The sequence below is a fragment of the Procambarus clarkii genome, chromosome 91, assembly GCF_040958095.1.
Source record: "Procambarus clarkii isolate CNS0578487 chromosome 91, FALCON_Pclarkii_2.0, whole genome shotgun sequence".
Lineage (NCBI taxonomy): Eukaryota > Metazoa > Arthropoda > Malacostraca > Decapoda > Cambaridae > Procambarus > Procambarus clarkii.
Window position 1 is genome coordinate 9,074,886 of NC_091240.1, and position 19,458 is coordinate 9,094,343.

General features: G+C 45.2%; 1 protein-coding gene across 3 annotated transcripts in view; it reads right to left on the minus strand.

Annotated features, from left to right (window-relative positions):
- The window catches only part of LOC123773990 (monocarboxylate transporter 12), a 219,636-nt gene that overhangs the window by 80,365 nt on the left and 119,813 nt on the right, over nucleotides 1-19,458 (minus strand). The gene's annotated exons all lie outside the window — the stretch shown is intronic.

The window sequence follows — 19,458 nt, forward strand, 5'->3', positions numbered from 1 at the left end:
TATCAGGCTACAATTATCAGATTAGCAGAAGCAAGGTGAAATTCGCACGAGCTGACCTCAGGTCGACCTGAGGTCATTAACGCTTAGAGGTGTGAGTTTCTTAATTCCTAGGGGCCGCCAACCTGGCGCCTCTCAAAACTTGTCTGTGACTCATGTACTCTGTGTATATATTAAATATAAACTAAACGAAACACCTTTACGGTGTTACACATGGGAGTTAGACAGTTGTTACGGAGCTGCTTCCTGGGTGTGTGTGAGAAAAAAATAGTAGTTAGTTACAGATGATTGACAGTTGTGAGGCGGGCCGAAAGAGCAGAGCTCAATCCCCGCAAGAACAAATAGGTGAATACACACACATGCTCGTACCGTGTCAAGCACAAGACGAAGCTGGAAAAGGTTCAGAGGTATGCCACTAGGCTAGTCCCAGAACTAAGAAGCATGAACTACGAGGAAAGGCTGCGTGAAATGCACCTCACGACACTGAAGACAGAAGAGCAAGGGGAGACATGATCACAACCTACAAAATCCTCAGGAATTGACAGGGTTGAAAAGGATAAATTATTCAACACTGGTGGTACGCGAACAAGGGGACACAGGTGGAAACTGAGTACCCAAATGAGCCACAGGGACGTTAGAAGGAACTTTTTCAGTGTCAGAGTAGTTAACAGATGGAATGCATTAGGCAGTGATGTGGTGGAGGCTGACTCCATACACAGTTTCAAATGTAGATATGATAGAGCACAGTAGGTTCAGGAATCTGTACACCAGTTGAGAGGCGGGACAAAAGAGCTAAAGCTCAACCCCCGTAAGCACAACTAGGTGAGTACAAATACACACAAAAGCTTTCTTGGTTACGCTGTCTTCCAAGCCTATTTAGACATCAGTCCGTCCACGTATGTTTGTGTCTTTATGGTTTCCACCTTTCTTTCCCTTGCAATAATCTCTCTCTCTCTCTCTCTCTCTCTCTCTCTCTCTCTCTCTCTCTCTCTCTCTCTCTCTCTCTCTCTCTCTCTCTCTCTCTCTCTCTCTTCGCGTCTGTATGTCTCTGTCTCTCGGTGTAACCTGTTCCCTTTAACTTATGGACTTATTTGTGTACTATTTCAAATCAATAGTATTCACGTGTGTATTATCAGCTGTAATTGTGACACCAGAGTACCACCCTTCAACGCAAAGCTAAGTGCTATTGTTGCGTCGTTCAAGATCTACAGAGCACAAGGGAATCACTACTCTTCCCTGGCTACAGTGTTGCTCTTTAAAGTCTTAGACAAAGCGAGGGAGAAAATAGAGACAAGAGGTGAGAAACCCTAACCTAACCTAATCTAACCTAACCTAACCAAATCTAACCTAATCTAACATAACCTAACCTAACCTAACCTAAGCAAATCTAACCTAATCTAACATAACCTAACCTAAGCAAATCTAACCTAATCTAACCTAACCTAACCTAACCTAACCTAACCTAACCTAATCTAACCTAGTCTAATCTAATCAGGGGAACGCGATCAAGTTTCCGTGGATCCCTTCTTAAGGTGGAATGAACGAGTTGGCTGCTGAGGGCGCAGGTGGAGCCTAATATTAAATATCTCATCCCCCAAGCCCCCTTTACACATCACTAGAGTAAAATTGTCTGAAAGATTTACTGTAAACAGACAAGAAAGATGGGGAAAGGAGATCAGAAGCCTTGCCCGAAACGCTATGCGTACTACTGGCTTTAGGTATTGTATGTACTACCTCTATCTTTAAATCAAACAGAATGTTTGTACTGTAACTCTGCAACTATGTATGTACTTTTCCTAAATAAATTATTATTATTATTATTCTAAGTCACATGAGCTTAGAAACTGTACTGAAACAGCAGGATTCAAGTTCAAGTATGTTTATTGAGATAAGCAATAAATACATCTCAAAGGGATAGAGTAGCTTAGGCTATTTCTACCCCCCTAAAAGGAGACGCCTCCTTAACCACCATTGGAGAAAAGGTACAGGTTAAGGGAGAGGATGTGTAATAGGAAGGATTAGTCTTGCATACCAGTCCCTATGGCTGACCTGAAAGTTATTTTGGTGACGTTAATAATCCTTCGGAGGTTCAAGTTGAAGTTGAAGTACGTTTATTAAGACAAGAAAAAAGATACATATCAAAGGGATAGAGTTTAATAAGCCTAAAAAACCCAACACCAACTTGCCGGTTGTTCAGTTAGGCCTATTGCAGCGGCCTGAAGTAGAAAGGCCTTAACCCCCGGGCTCACCATAGCCCGTGCTACTTGGAACTTTTTGTTCCAGGTAGCGAATCTTTAACAACAACAACAACAACAACACAACCCACAAAAGTTCACATACGAAAAAAAAGTAGTTTTATATATTTTAAAATATGCCCAATATGGTGACCAAGCCACACACACCTGAAGATGAAGAGAAGATAACGTTTCTGTCCCTCCTGGACCGTTATCAAGTCGATTGTGATCACAATCGACTTGCTAATGGTCCAGAACGGACCGAAAAGTCGTCCTTTCTCCCATATTCTGATGTGTGGTTTGGTCACTATATATTTTCAGGCAGGTTATTGCGACTCATCGTCAACACACGGTCAATACATTTACACTTCTCTAACCCTGTCCATGGAGGACAGAAGAAAATGTATATATTCTGGTTAGCATTGTAAATGTCTGGCCACGTCTGTGGTAGAAAAAAAAAAAAAAAAAAAAAAAAAAAAAAAAAAAAAACATTTAAGCCTTGATCCCAATATGTGTCTCGCGGCGTAGTTGTTTCAATTATTTAATTGAAAACGATTTACATACCAATATAATTTAGCCTATTACCCAACTTTTGTTAATTTTCTCATTGATAAATCACGATATGTGATTTCTCTTTATAGTGCAATGGTCGTTAACCTCAGGTATAGTGCCAGGAGGCGCTTATAGCCTCTGGATGTGACCTGCACCATGGGGTATATTATAACTGTGTGTGTGTTTAACTGCCTCGTTAGGTACAAGCCTAATTCTCTACATTTGCGTCTCGTGAGGCTATGATGGTGTTAGTTCCATAAACTGTTTAGCTGCTTTTGGATTCATTTTCAGGTTAACAAAATATATCATTGGGTCATTAGTGATGAACAAATTACAGGTTATAACTTGATGATGGTGATGAGTAGGTGGTAGGGGGGAGGGGGGGGGGTGTCCCAATCGTTAGGTTCCGTAAGTGTTTATGATGCAACTAGAGAAATGTAGAGGAAATATAAGAGTATTTGCACTCGCTTTCTCCTTCATTTCACTCGCTACCTTTCCATTCATTTCTTGCTTTCACTTACTCCTTCCTTCCTTATAGTCTATGCCTTCCACTACACACCTACCTCACGCCTCCATTCTCTCCCCCTCACACTTGCCTATTACAACAATCTCCTCCATACAATGCCTCCCCCCACCATCGCCCACTATAATACCCTCCTTCCCTTCCTCTTCCCTCCCCCTTTCGTTTCCTACCTCTTCTGTCCCCTCCCCCCTTCCGTCGCCTCCCCCCTTCCGTCCCTTCCCCTCTTCCGTCGCCTGCCTCTTCCGTCCCCCTGCCCTCCCCACCACTTCCTCCCACACTGTTTCACAGGTCATTACTTCAGCTGGTCCAAGTCCTTCAAAACAGATATACTTGCGTCCGCTGTGCAATTGGCAGAGAGAGAGAGAGAGAGAGAGAGAGAGAGAGAGAGAGAGAGAGAGAGAGAGAGAGAGAGAGAGAGAGAGAGAGAGAGAGAGTATTATATATTATTATAATACCGCAATTCCATAGAAAATACCTTTTTTAGCCATCAGCCTCGAGAGGTTAAGTGGGTTGCTTGGGTTTGTACGTGTCTGACTCTTCAAACCCGTTCCCTATTTTTCGGAGTGAAAAAACCAACAGACGAATATATATACACAGTTCATTTGTCTTTGATTAATCACAATTACACTGATTTATTAATAAATTGTAATTTGATTACTATTATTTTATTTTGCATATATGAAGTTTGTTTCCTGTCTTTAAGAATACCGTTGGCGAGGATTATTGTGAAACATGATGATCATATATCACCGTTACTCGGTCTTCTATACCTGTTACCTTGAGGTTACCTTGAGGTGCTTCCGGGGCTTAGCGTCCCCGCGGCCCGGTCGTCGACCAGGCCTCCTGGTTGCCGGACTGATCAACTAGGCTGTTAGACGCGGCTGCTCGCAGCCTGACGTACGAGTCACAGCCTGGTTGATCAGGTATCCTTTGGAGGTGCTTATCCAGTTCTCTCTTGAACACTGTGAGGGGTCGGCCAGTTATGCCCCTTATGTGTAGTGCTACTACACATAAGCTACACAGCTACACCCCTGTGATATAGCTACTGAACCCTTCTTGGGAATTCTAGGCAGAGCGTTACACACACAACTCCTTTTGACCATGTCGTAGTTCAGTCGATTAAGGCAGCGTCTGGGATGCTCTCGGACGCAGGTTCCAATCCTCGTCACGGCCCTTGTTGATTTGTTTATAGGCAGAGCGTCTCCCAGGAGCCCTAAGGGCACACCAGCCTTTCCTGAAGACAGGCTTGCCAGCCTTGACTGAAGACAGGCTTGCCAGCCTTTCCTGAAGACAGACTTGCCAGCCTTCCCTAAAGATAGGCTTGCCAGCCTTGCCTGAAGACAGGTTTGCCAGTCTCGCCGATAGTATCCGATCACTAGTGACACCACAATGACCAGACAAGCACTCTCACCCCCTCTCACCACCACCACTCTCACCCCCTCTCACCACCACCACTCTCTCCCCCTCTCACCACCACCACTCTCTCCCCCTCTCACCACCACCACTCTCACCCCCTCTCACCACCACCACTCTCACCCCCTCTCACCACCACCACTCTCACCCCCTCTCACCACCACCACTCTCACCCCCTCTCACCACCACCACTCTCACCCCCTCTCACCACCACCACTCTCACCCCCTCTCACCACCACCACTCTCACCCCCTCTCACCACCACCACTCTCACCCCCTCTCACCACCACCACTCTCTCCCCCTCTCACCACCACCACTCTCACCCCCTCTCACCACCACCACTCTCACCCCCTCTCACCACCACCACTCTCACCCCCTCTCACCACCACCACTCTCTCCCCCTCTCACCACCACCACTCTCTCCCCCTCTCACCACCACCACTCTCACCCCCTCTCACCACCACCGCTCTCTCCCCCAAATTCACCACCCACCCTGATGCTGACGGCTCAATGAGAATAATGCTCGCCCATGTATCATGGGGCGCCCACTCGAGCCCCCTACCCCACCTCCCATGGTGAAGGGTGTCTGGGCGGGACACGCCATCCGACACTGATATTATACAAACAAAACAGCAATAGTCACTAATATAGAAATACAGATGTTTAACATGGGGAGGTCTGACGCTTGAACACACACACACACAAGCTGAGAGAGAGAGAGAGAGCGAGAGAGAGAGAGAGAGAGAGAGAGAGAGAGAGAGAGAGAGAGAGAGAGAGGAGAGAGAGAGAGAGAGAGAGAGAGAGAGAGAGAGAGAGAGAGAGAGAGAGAGAGAGAGAGAGAGAGAGAGAGGGAGAGAGAGAGAGAGAGAGAGGGAGAGAGGGAGAGAGAGAGAGAGAGAGAGAGAGAGAGAGAGAGAGAGAGAGAGAGAGAGAGAGAGAGAGAGAGAGAGAGAGAGAGAGAGAGAGAGAGAGTGAGAGAGAGAGAGAGAGAGATGATATTTGTGTTGATAACCCCCACCCTTCTTCTTAAGAATACTGTCACTCCTTGGTACACCACATAAATGGGTCCCACACTGCACCAAGTGCCTTTATCGTGCCATTAGATCCTCATTACACCCCACAGAAAATGGTGAGTGGGAGGTTAGTGCAGGGAGGGAGGCGTGGGAGGAGAGTGGTAGGGAGAGAGAGAGAAGGAGAAGGAAATGGTGGATCTACCTCTCATTTAATTACATAATTACATATCAAATTCCTGTAAAGCAAAAGCACCCAGCTGATGGGGCCGGTTGCATATGGTTCTGGTAAGATGGGGATTGAGCTGAGCCTTGTAGGAACAAGTCTCTAGAAAGAGCTTTGTGAAGTGGTGATTATACATCCTCACGGCCCGCTGACAGTTCCCTTGGTCACAAGACTATAGTGATTTACAAGACTAGTGCCTGAATGAAGAGGCCTAAGCTATGAGGACGACCTTAGAGGGAACAGAGGGGGGGGGACATGTTCATTACGTACGAGATACTGAAGGATATACACAAGATGATTATGAACAGCTTGTTTAAACTGAGAGAACATAGGCCAAAGAGACACAGGTGGAAGTTAGGAACGTAAATGAATCTAAGAATCGTAAATAAATGCTCGTGTCTTGTACATATTGGAAAGAAATTAAATGTACTGAAAGAAGACGTCCTGAGAGCCACCTCTATTCACAAAGGTGATGTAGCGTATGCAACATATGCAACTGGCAGGTCTGGTCTGGTAGGTAAGCCTACCAGCTTACCTGGTAGGTAAGTCTGGTAGGTAAGCCTACCAGCTTACCTGGTAGGTAAGTCTGGTAGTTACAAAAACTTACAACATCCCGCGTATGATCTCTAAAAGAAAACGGGATGCGAGGGAAAAGGTCACAGGGGGGTCACAATGGGGTCACGAGAGGTCAACAAAGTCATTAATAACAATTGAGGAAGCGCATCCGCCTCTCACCTGTTTTGCAGGTGGAGACTTCAACTGTGGACGATATGTTCTTTGAAGAAATTTTCAATTATGGACATACAAAAGTTACCGTGTAGCCCACTAATACACGGAAGTATATACCAACACACACACACACACACACACACACACACACACACACACACACACACACACACACACACACACACACACACACAGGAAGTGATGTGGTGGAGGCTGACTCCATACACAATTTCAAGTGTAGATATGATAGAGCCCAATAGGCTTAGGAACCTGTACACCTGTTGATTGACGGTTGAGAGGCGGGACCAAAGAGCCAGAGCTCAACCCCCGCAAGCACAATTAGGTGAGTACTCACACACACACACACACACACTACATTCGAAACTGTGTATGGAGTCTGCCTCCCCATCACTATATGGAGGTGAAGGTAGACTCTGACTCAAAAAAAATTCTTTCTAATATCTCTGTAGCTCACTTGCGTATACAGTTTACACCGGTGTCCCCTTGTGCGAGTACCACCCGTGTTAAATAGGCTATTTCTATCTACCCCCCCCCCCTATCAACTCCCCTGAGAATTATATATGTGGTGATCATGTCTCCACAAACTCTTTTTGCTTTCCAGCGACTTGAGGTTCAATTCACGAAGCCTGTCCTCCTAACTCATAGCCTTTAGTTCTGGAACTAGTCTGGTTGTTGCATATCTTTGAACCTACTTCAACTTCAGCTTGTGTTTAACTAGGTATGATCTTAACGCTTGAGCCGCATAGGACAGGATTGGTCTGGCGTCAAACCTCATCCTTGCTCTCTGTGTTAAACAAACAAAAAATAGTGTAAACTTCTGCGTAAAGAAGTATAGTATCCTTCGCAGCAGCTCGGTAAACCTCAGAGGTAAAGCTGGTATTACCGGCGGCAAAAGGACATTCGAGAATTCTTGGAAAAGTGACTGGATGTTATTTTTTAGTGTTTTTTAACATTGGGTGTTTATTATATAAGAGTAAAATGTTTCGTGACAATAGTAGCTTCTGGAGTGTCATGTGTCATGACAGAAGGGTCTAGAGTGTCATGTATCATGACAGAAGGATCCAGAGTATCATGTGTCATGACAAAAGGGTCCAGTGTGTCATGTGTCATGACAGAAGGGTCCAGAGTGTCATGTGTCATGACAGAAGGGTCCAGTGTGTCATGTATCATGACGGAAGGGTCCAGAGTGTCATGTGTCACACCGACACCCCTCTCATCCACACAGACCTCCCGTCAATAAGTACATGACGACGTATACATGATAACAGGCTTCCAGGGGGAAAAATTACAGGGTAAAGATTTTTCGAGAGGGCGTGCCTGAATACACACGCACGCACGCACGCACACACACACACACACACACACACACACACACACACACACACACACACACACACACACTCAACACACACACACACACACACACACAAGCATAGCGAAATAAGCCAAAAATATAACAAATTAAGGCTTAATAATGACAAAAATTATTAGATTTTCGAAGAACAGAAAATACTATAAATGAATCTTAAAGCTTTAAATTCCTTTCAATGTCCAAAGATTTTAAGAAATTAAATTGAGCTCGGGAACGAAAGAGTCAGTTCCCAAGCGAAGATAATTTTCGAAAACCAGAGGAATTCAAGGAAAGAGATCCAAAGATGGAAGCCAAAGTCTAAATTGAATGTCTGGAGGTAACAGAGGCTTCCCGGAATCTAATTTGCAAGTAAATATAAAGCCGCCCAAGTGACCTTTGACCCGCCTAACTTTGACCTCTTTGACTTTTGTCGATTTAAAAAGGGAAAAAAATCTTTTGACACAAGATTGTAAAAAGAGAATTTACGGTTGAACTCGGAGATAAGAAGCCGTATAAAATCAGTCGAAGGCTGAAGCCGTTATCAAAGGAAGTTTTGGAAACGTGGGCGACGCGTTTTGGGGAATATGGGACAGAGTTAAAATAATTGAAATAAACATCTTTTGTGGGATGAGCCCTGCCCGAGGGAGGGGGGGGGGGGATGGTGGGATGGAGAAGGGAGAGGGGAAAGGAAGTGGGGAAAAGGGAAGGGGAGGGAGTGGGGGTGTGGGTTGAAGGGGGAGGGAGGATACCTAGAGGTTACTTTGAAGTGTTTCCGGGGCTTAGCGACCCCGCGGCCCGGTCGTCGACCAGGCCTCCTCGTTGCTGGACTGGTCAACCAGGCTGTTGCCCGCGGCTGCTCACAGCCTGGTTGATTAGGTATCCTTTGGAGGTGCTTATCCAGTTCTCTCTTGAACACTGTGAGGGGTCGGTCAGTTATGTCCCCTTATGTGTAGAGGAAGCGTGTTGAACAGTCTCGGGCCTCTGATGTTGATAGAGTTCTCTCTCAGAGTACCTGTTGCACCTCTGCTTTTCAACGGGGGTATTCTGCACATCCTGCCATGCCTCTTGGTCTCATGTGATGCTATTTCTGTGTGCAGGTTTGGGACCAGCCCCTCTAATACTTTCCACTTGTAAATTATTATGTATCTCTCCCGCTTACGCTCAAGAGAATACAGATTTAGGCTCTTTAGTCGGTCCCAATAGTTCAAATGTTTTACTGAGTGGATTCTAGCAGTAAAGGATCTCTGCACGCTCTCCAGGTCAGCAATTTCTCCAGCTTTGAAAGGGGCTGTCATTGTGCAGCAGTACTCCACTCTAGAGAGCACTAGCGTCTTGAAAAGTATCATCATCGGTATAGCATCTCTAGTGTGAAAGGTTCTTGTTATCCAACCTGTCATTTTTCTTGCAGTTGTGACGGCTACTTTATTGTCTTCTTTAAAGGTAAGGTCTTCCGACATCAGTACACCCAGATCCTTTACATTGCCTTTCCGTTCTGTTATGATTTGACTGAGTTTTGTACGTGGTTTCCGTTTTCATATTTTCATTTTTCTGTAGCGCATGAGCTGGAACTGTCGTTAAACACCATATTATTTTCTGTAGCCCATAGAAAGACCTGATTTACATCTGATTGAAGGTTTGCCGTGTCCTCTATGTTGTCTACTCTCATGAAGATCCTAGTGTCATCTGCAAAGGATGATACAGTACTATAGATTGTGTCCTTGTCTATGTCTGATATGAGGATGAGAAAAAGTACTGGAGCAAACACAGTACCCTGAGGGACTGAGCTCTTCACGGTTGATGGACTGGATTATATTTTGTTGACTATTACACATTGGGTTCTGTTAGTTTTCTTCGCCTATATAGGGAACGACGTTCCCGTTCCAATCTACATCTCTTCCTCTTTTTTCTTAGGGGTATGCGGTTTGAACATATTTCTAGTGCTACTGAGCTTATTTTTTCCAGGCACTGGTTCAGGTTTGCATTTTCTAGCTGTTCTTCCCAGCTTATTTCTTTGAAGTCTTGGTTTATTTGCTCCCAGTTTATTTGTTTATTATTGAAGTTGAATTTGCTGAAATCTCCTCCACCGGGAATCGGGACTCGTTTTGAAGGTCTATTCCCCATGCTTGTCAGAATTTCAATTAAGTTGTGATCTGTGTAACAGGTATTTGTAATCATTATGTTCCTGATCAATTTATCATTATTAGTGAAAATGAGGTCCAACGTGTTCTCCTTCCTAGTTGGTTCTACTATTTGCTGGTTTAAGGCAAACCTGTCGCACATCTGTAGCAGGATATTTGCATGTGCCTGTTCCTTTAGGCTATTTCCTGGTACTCTTTCTGAAATAACTGTTGTTGTTGTTGTTAAAGATTCGCTACCTGGAACTAAAAGATCCAAGTAGCACGGGCTATTGTGAGCCCGTAGTGGAGTTAACTGTATTAGCTAGGTTCTTCCGTTTCAGGTGCCGTAGGTTGAAGTCCTCAAGCAGGATGATGTTCTAGGATGATGAACCTAGACCATGGGTATATCTCCTCCAAGCGCACTCTTTAAACCACCGAACCATGATATGCTTGGATGTACACACCCATGATGATGCTAGTTCGAATCCTCCATTTGGCTTCCACCTCATTTTCTTATTGATACATTACGTTATCTTGAGATGATTTCGGGACTTTAGTGTCCCCGCGGCCCGGTCCTCGACCAGGCCTCCACCCCCAGGAAGCAGCCCGTGACAGCTGACTAACACCCAGGTACCTATTTTACTGCTAGGTAACAGGGACACAGGGTGAAAGAAACTCTGCCCATTGTTTCTCGCCGGCGCCTGGGATCGAACCCAGGACCACAGGATCACAAGTCCAGTGTGCTGTCCGCTCGGCCGACCGGCTCCCTAATGAGATTTTTGAGAATGAGAATGACGTTAATGAGATTTTTATCCGTGCATCATTATTATTAAAATGATTAGCATTTAATAATTAGGAGTATCGGAGTTACGTTACGAATTCTTTTATTTACAAACACAAGATGTTTTCCAAGGAGGAAACGTACCGGACGAAAGAGGAACGAATGGGAAAGAAAGTTCATCCAATAATCCCCCTTGAGGCAAGGGAGGAGGCCAAGGAGGGGGGGGGGCAGCCTTAGAATTATCTTATAATCGACCTAGCGAGGCTCTTAGATTATAGAGGTGACTGTGACTAATTATATGGTACGGCGCTGGTGACGAGGCGACACAAAGGAGGAATTACGAAGAATGATGAAATATTGATAAAAGGCAATAGTTGACGAGGAATGATTATGGACGCGGCAATTAAGTTGATCGATGGTGAGAGAATATGATAAGGGGAATGCAATAATTAAGGGAATGTGATAAGTAAATATGATAATTACTAGAAAGTAAGGGAATATTAAAATATAGAGAATTGTAATAATTAATGGGATATGATAAAATAATGTAATGAAGAGAATGTGATCATGTATGTGGTTATACATAAGGGAATGTGTATGAAATAAAAAATTGAGGCAATATAGTGGTATTGAACTCATGTCTGTTGAATCTGTAGAGAGAAGAGAGAGAGAGAGAGAGAGAGAGAGAGAGAGAGAGAGAGAGAGAGAGAGAGAGAGAGAGAGAGAGAGAGAGAGAGAGAGAGAGAGAGAGAGAGAGTGAACAGACTTGCATCCAATGCGAATAAATCAAAGCAACATACATCATTAATACACAACAATGAGGTCTTGAAAGGTAGCCACGCGACATAACCATATTGAACACGGAACTAGAGAAGAACCAAGAAGTCTAGGAGGACTAGGAGGACCAGGAGGACCAGGAAGACTAGGACTAGGACCAGGAGGAGAAAGTTGAGACTCGCTGGATAACGGCAGTGAGACACCAACGTCAGTTATGATGTTAATGGTGATGGATAGTGACAGCCCAGACCTAAGCCGCTCCTGTCATGGTAGGTCCCCGTCTGCACATACTCTATGGGGTCTATGTTTCCCTCCTTCCCTCCCTCCCTCCCTCTCTCTTTCTCTCTCTTTAACACCTTCCCTCCATCGCCACCTCCTCCATCTCCCTCCTGCCTCCCGATTCCTCCATCTATCTGCCATTAATCAAGACTCCATCAAGTTAACTGGACAAACGATGCGAGCACGACACACAGTGTGGCAACATTTGGGCAAGATGATTCGGTAAAGATGGGGCTGAGAGCCATCATCTGCACACTTGTGGCGGCTACCTTCACCACCATCACCACCATCACCACCATCACCATCATCACCATCATCATCACCACCATCACCACCATCATCATCACCACCATCACCACCATCATCACCATCACCACCCAATCCTGACAGCACTCTCAACCACAGCGTTTTTATTTTTGTTATTTACTAGTATATCAGCATTTTCTACACGCACACACACACGCACACGCACGGGGTCAGTGACCCCTCGCGGCTGAGTGGACGGCACTTGTCGCAGTCTTAATGGCCCGGGATCGATTCCCGGCGGAGGCGGAAACAAATGGCCAGTTTCTTTCACCCTGATACTCCTATTCACCTAGCAGTAAATAGGTATACCTGGGCGTTATAGACAGCTGCTACGAACTGCTGCCTGGGGATGTATATGTGTGTGTGTGTGTGTGCGTTAGAAAGAAATATGTGTAGTAGATATAATAGAGGTAAAACAGTTTGGTTAGAAAGGCCGGGTCCAAGAGCTAATAGCTCGATTTGCAGGCACAAATAGAAAATAGTAAATAAATAATTAGTAAAGAAATAATTAGTAAATAAATAATTAGTAAATGGTAATTACACAGGAAGCAGAAGCAATGCCCAATGACATACAAGGATAACGAACTAACAATCACAGAACAAAATACCACCATAAGAGTGTTTGGAATCTTCAATCAGCAAACATTAAGAAAGAATTCACAGTATTGCTATTCCTCTCTCACTAAATAACCGATAATTATATATTGCAACACACAATATGTCTCATTTAACACATAATATGTCTCGTTTAACACATAATATGTCTCGTTTAACACATAATATGTCTCGTTTAACACATAATATGTCTCGTTTAACACATAATATGTCTCGTTTAACACATAATATGTCTCGTTTAACACATAATATGTCTCGTTTAACACATAATATGTCTCGTTTAACACATAATATGTCTCGTTTAACACATAATATGTCTCGTTTAACACATAATATGTCTCGTTTAACACATAATATGTCTCGTTTAACACATAATATGTCTCGTTTAACACATAATATGTCTCGTTTAACACATAATATGTCTCGTTTAACACATAATATGTCTCGTTTAACACATAATATGTCTCGTTTAACACATAATATGTCTCGTTTAACACATAATATGTCTCGTTTAACACATAATATGCATCATTTGTATGACTTTTACCTCACCGACCTCATCCAAACGTGACCTCTCTCTAGGATATGTCTGTACTTCATGATTCATTCTACCCTTCGCCTGTATACGTTGATGCAGGCTTCGAGGCCACAGCTGTATCACCAGTACACACACCTCTGCCACACATGGTTCCCCAGTACACACATCACCACCACCACACATGACCCCAGTACACACACCACCATCACACATGACCCCAGTACACACACACCACCATCACACATGACCCCAGTACACACACCACCACCACACATGACCCCAGTACACACACACCACCACCACACATGACCCCAGTACACACACCACCACCACACATGACCCCAGTACACACACCACCACCACACATGACCCCAGTGCACACACCACCACTACACATGACCCCAGTACACACACCACCACTACACATGACCCCAGTACACACACCACCACCACACATGACCCCAGTACATACCACCACCACCACACATGACCCCAGTACACACACCACCACCACCACACATGACCCCAGTGCACACACCATCACCACACATGACCCCAGTACACACACCACCACCACACATGACCCCAGTACACACACCTCCACCACACATGACCCCAGTACACACACCACCACCACACATGACCCCAGTACACACACCACCACCACCACACATGACCCCAGTACACACACACCACCACCACCACACATGACCCCAGTACACACACCACCACCACACATGACCCCAGTACATACCACCACCACCACACAAGACCCCAGTACACACACCACCACCACCACACATGACCCCAGTGCACACACCACCACTACACATGACCCCAGTACACACACCACCACCACCACACATGACCCCAGTATTCAACGTGTAGCAGAGACCTTGATTTTCCCGCATTCCAAATTAGTTCCAGCATTGTCATTCTCCATCCACAGCATCCTCATCCTCTTGCGTCTCTTCCATCCTGAGTTATCACATCTCCCCAGACTCCCAGGGTCCACAGCTGCTTCCAGGGTCCACAGCTGCTTCCAGGGTCCACAGCTGCTTCCAGGGTCCACAGCTGCTTCCAGGGTCCACAGCTGCTTCCAGGGTCCACAGCTGCTTCCAGGGTCCACAGCTGCTTCCAGGGTCCACAGCTGCTTCCAGGGTCCACAGCTGCTTCCAGGGTCCACAGCTGCTTCCAGGGTCCACTGCAGCTCCCAGGGTCCATAGCTGTTTCTAGGGTCCACAGCTGCTTCCAGGGTCCACAGCTGCTTCCAGGGTCCACAGCTGCTTCCAGGGTCCACAGCTGCTTCCAGGGTCCACAGCTGCTTCCAGGGTCCACAGCTGCTTCCAGGGTCCACTGCTGCCCCCAGGGTCCACAGCTGCTTCCAGGGTCCACAGCTGCTTCCAGGGTCCACAGCTGCTCCCGGGGTCCACAGCTGCTTCCAGGGTCCACAGCTGCTTCCAGGGTCCACAGCTGCTTCCAGGGTCCACAGCTCCTCCCAGGGTCCACAGCTCCTAGCAGGGTCCACAGCTGCTCCCAGGGTAGGCTTCATCAGCATCATAATAATCAGCATCTCGGACCAATAGAGCCAAGTCTAAGACCATCAGACTACGACTAAGCTCCCATCAGTTATCTACACGTATGAAAGGCTTTCGTACCACCCTTCTCGCCCTTCTCTGTTCCCTGCTTTATCCTGCTTCCTTTTTCGCTTCTCCTCGTGCCATTCGTTGTTTTTCTGCCATCTTACTCCTTCTGTTCCATAGCTGTCGGCTTCCCCCTACCTATCGCCTCATTTAACCTACTCTGCGTCATTCCCTTTCCCTTCGGCATCTTTATTTCCAATATTTATGTTTTTCCCACTCTTAATCCCTCATTATTCATCCCCATTTTCTTCTCTCTCCTTCGCCTCATCTACTTACTCATTTCCAATCATTTTCCTCTCAGTTCTTCTCTATTTTCTCAAGTCTTCTTGTTGCCTCTATCTGTCCACCTTATTATTCTCCTCCTCCTCCTCCTCCTCCTCCTCCTCCTCGTGTGCCTACTTCCCATCACCTTGTGTCTCCATCTCCTCAACTTCGCCATGAATACGTTAGGCCTTTCTCGACGACCGTGCAAATCCTGCAAGACCTCAAGATGAGAGACGAGGTGAGAGACAAGGTGAGAGACAAGGTGAGAGACGAGGTGAGAGACACCCTACTGCCTATCTTAACCCCGAACTCTGTTCCCTGAAGTGCTCTCTGGGGGCCGGACGAGCCTTAGATCTTTTTTAAGGTGGGGGGGGGGGAAGGGAGGTATAGAACCACGATTCCTCGAACATTCTTCAATGAATACTATATATATATATAACTTATAGGCTACCGTTCAGGCTTGTTCTCATATATTCGCATAGTCCATCTTATACTGTAATTAGTTCGTTACCGATCATACTCTTCTGATTCTGATAGTGACAATGACTCCCATGCTATGCTGTCATTGTGGAGTTTGTCATTAATACAAGCTGTTCTTTTATGTAAACCAATTATAAATGTACTCCCATTTATGAATAAAGCCTTTGATTAACAAGTGATTACACAGAGCGAGATTGAAGTCTCAGGGCAGTATAATTACACCCGTTTTCAGAACCTGCAATTAGTGAAGACTTTGGTGCACTGGATTTTGACAGCCATCGTAAAGAAAGAGCCCACACACACACACACACACACACACACACACACACACACACACACACACACACACACACACACACACACACACACACACTGTGCTTGTGATGAGACGCTAAACTGCGTAGTTGTGTTGCGTGAAACTGCGTAGTTGAGTAATCCTTGGAGAACTTTGAGGCTAAAACCTAGCGGTAACGACCAGCAGCTTGGGTCGTAAAGGGGCAATGACCCCCGACCCCACACAGGTCAGGAGGTGGAGGGGGGGGGGAAGGAATGTCAACAGCCGATGGACAGTGTTTGGCTTTTGAGTACAAACTAGTAAAGTATATAATGTGTGTGTGTGTGTGTGTGTGTGTGTGTGTGTGTGTGTGTGTGTGTGTGTGTGTGTGTGTGTGTGTGTGTGCGTGTGTGTGTTTCACTCAGTACAGTGACAACACACAGACAAATCACAGCCCGGAACAGTCTCCCTTAAGCGCTACGTAAAACCCAGAGAGACCATATTCTCGCTCTTATAAATCCCTCACCATATGGGTCACATTTGAAAAAGCTTTAACCCTCGCAAATTACCTATTCCTGTTCGCAACTGTTTTTCCTGAATATATTTTTAACGTGCGTGCGTGTGTGTACTCAGCTATTTATGCTTTCGGGGGTTGAGCTCTGGCTCTTTGGTCCCGCCTCTCAACTGTCAATCAACAGGTGTACAGATTCCTTTGCCTATTGGGCTCTATCATATCTACACTTGAAACTGTGTATGGAGTCAGCCTCCACCACATCACTGCCTAATGCATTTCATTTGTCAACCACTCTGACACTAAAAAGTTCTTTGTAATATCGCTATGGCTCATTTGGGCACTCAGTTTCCACCTGTGTCCCCTAGTGCGTGTGCCCCTTGTGTTAAATAGCCTGTCTTTATCTGCCCTATCAATTCCCTTGAGAATCTTGAATGTGGTGATCATGTCCCCACCAACTCTTCTGTCTTCCAGCGCCGGGAGGTTTAATTCCCGTAGTCTCTCCTCGTAGCTCATACCTCTCAGCTCGGGTACTAGTCCGGTGGCAAACCTTTTCCAGTTTAGTGTTATCCTTGACTAGATATGGACTCCATGCTGGGGCTACATACTCCAGGATTGGCCTGACATATGTGGTATACAAAGTTCTGAATGATTCCTTACACAAGTTTCTAATTGCCGTTCTTATGTTGGCCAGCCTGGCATATGCCGCTGATGTTATCCTCTTGATATGGGCTGCAGGAGACAGGTCTGGCGTGATATCAACCCCCAAGTCTTTTTCTCTCTCTGACTCTTGAAGAATTTCATCTCCCAAATGATACCTTGTATCTGGTCTCCTGCTCCCTACACCTATCTTCTTTACATTAGCTTGGGTTAAACTCTAACAACCACTTGTTCGACCATTCCTTCAATTTGTCAAGGTCTTCTCCTAATTTTGTGTTAATACACTCAAAATACGAGTACAATACATATTTATTTCAGAAACAATACTCACGAGGAATGAGTTAGAGTGGATATAAATAGAAGCTGCCTCGTATGACCCAATAGGTCTCCTACTGGAGGCTTATGGATCCAATAGTTGCAATTCTTATGAAGCTCCATATATGCTGGAGAGCGTTCAGCTTCACAACCGGGTTGTTGTTGTTATTATAGATTAAGCTACTCGGAACAAGCTCCAAGTAGCACGGGCTATGGTGAGCCCGTAACTTACCTGGCACAGGAGCGGGGCAAGAAGCACGGGTTATGGTTAGCCTCGTGGACGGGAGATATCCCTGGAAACACAAACCGAAACTGTCTCTATTTTCCGCTTGTTACAACTTGTAATAAAGTTGTTACATCTTGGCTTAACGTGTTTATGACGTATTAGAACGTTGTTACAACTTGCTATATTGGTTGTTATAACTGGTTAGGAAGTGTTAAAACTTGTTTGAACGTTGTACCAACGTCGTATTTTCGGTGTGTGTTTGGTGGGATATGTCTCCCGCACACAACCGGGTGAGAGGAGCTGTATATCTACGGGTCGATAAGGTGCTGCTTCTGCTTGTATTAGGCTCGGCTATGGAGAACCCTTAGCAGTTTATTCCTCTTGCTAATGAAGAACCCAATGGTTTTCACCGCCCTGGTCAGGAAACCTGTTAGGGTTTCCGAGGCTTCCCTGGGTCAGGGGGTTCTTAACGAGGGGGGGGGGGTTCACTACCCCCCCTTGAGGGGTATGTAAGGGAGGGAATTATCAGGGGGAAATCGCCAAGCCATTACGACTATATTGCACTTGGAAGGGATCATGATAAAGAGTTGGGATGGGACGGATGAAGGGAAGGAATGGTTAACAAATCACTTGGATAGTCGGGGGATTGAACGCCGACCTGCATGAAGCGAGACCGTCGTTCTACCGTCCAGGGGGTATGGGAACTAAATATGACGGAACTCAATCTCTAAACAATTTAAAAAAATATGTGTTTTTGTTAGCTTGGAAATAACTAACAAACATCGCCAGTAAACAACAGTGAAAATATCACTAGTCGCTGCTACCTTCAGTATTTACGGTTTGAGTTTTTTTCTATAAATAAATATGATGAAATTCTAATGGCTTTCTCTCAGCTGTTGTGTGCCATATGTAAAAGCCAGTTACTGACGTCTTTTGAAGCCATATGGGTATACCTAAGCCATACAGGTATACCTAAGCCATACAGGTATACCTTAGCCATACAGGTATACCTAAGCCATACAGGTATACCTTAGCCATACAGGTATACCTAAGCCATACAGGTATGCCTAAGCTATACAGGTATACCTTAGCCATACAGGTATACCTAAGCCATACAGGCATACTAACAGTTGTAATATGATGGGGATTTGCACACTCTGGGGAAGGGGTCGTGGGGGACATATTGGGTAGTAAACCATTGAGGGGTCTTAAATCATAAGAAAAAAAAATGGTTAAACACCCTTGACCTCGGATCAAAGGGTGACCTTAACCAAGGATGCACCACACAATAGTTGCCTAATTCCCCAAGAGTCTATGACCAAAATCAATATACAATTTATATAAATCTGCCTGCTGTATAAATACACTATATACATCAATACTCTAAATTTATCCCAATACATCTAAAATGTAAATGATAGCAATCACGACATTAGGTAAATTAAAAATGTGGATTTTCTTAACTTAGTAGTTAAATTTATCTCTACGATAACATTCAAGCAGCTATATATTCAAGCCTAGGGTATTAAACTGTTCGAAGTACATTAAGAGCTGAAGAACACTCTTCAGTCTGAAGAACACACTCTGAAGAACACTCTTCAGTCTGAAGAACACAC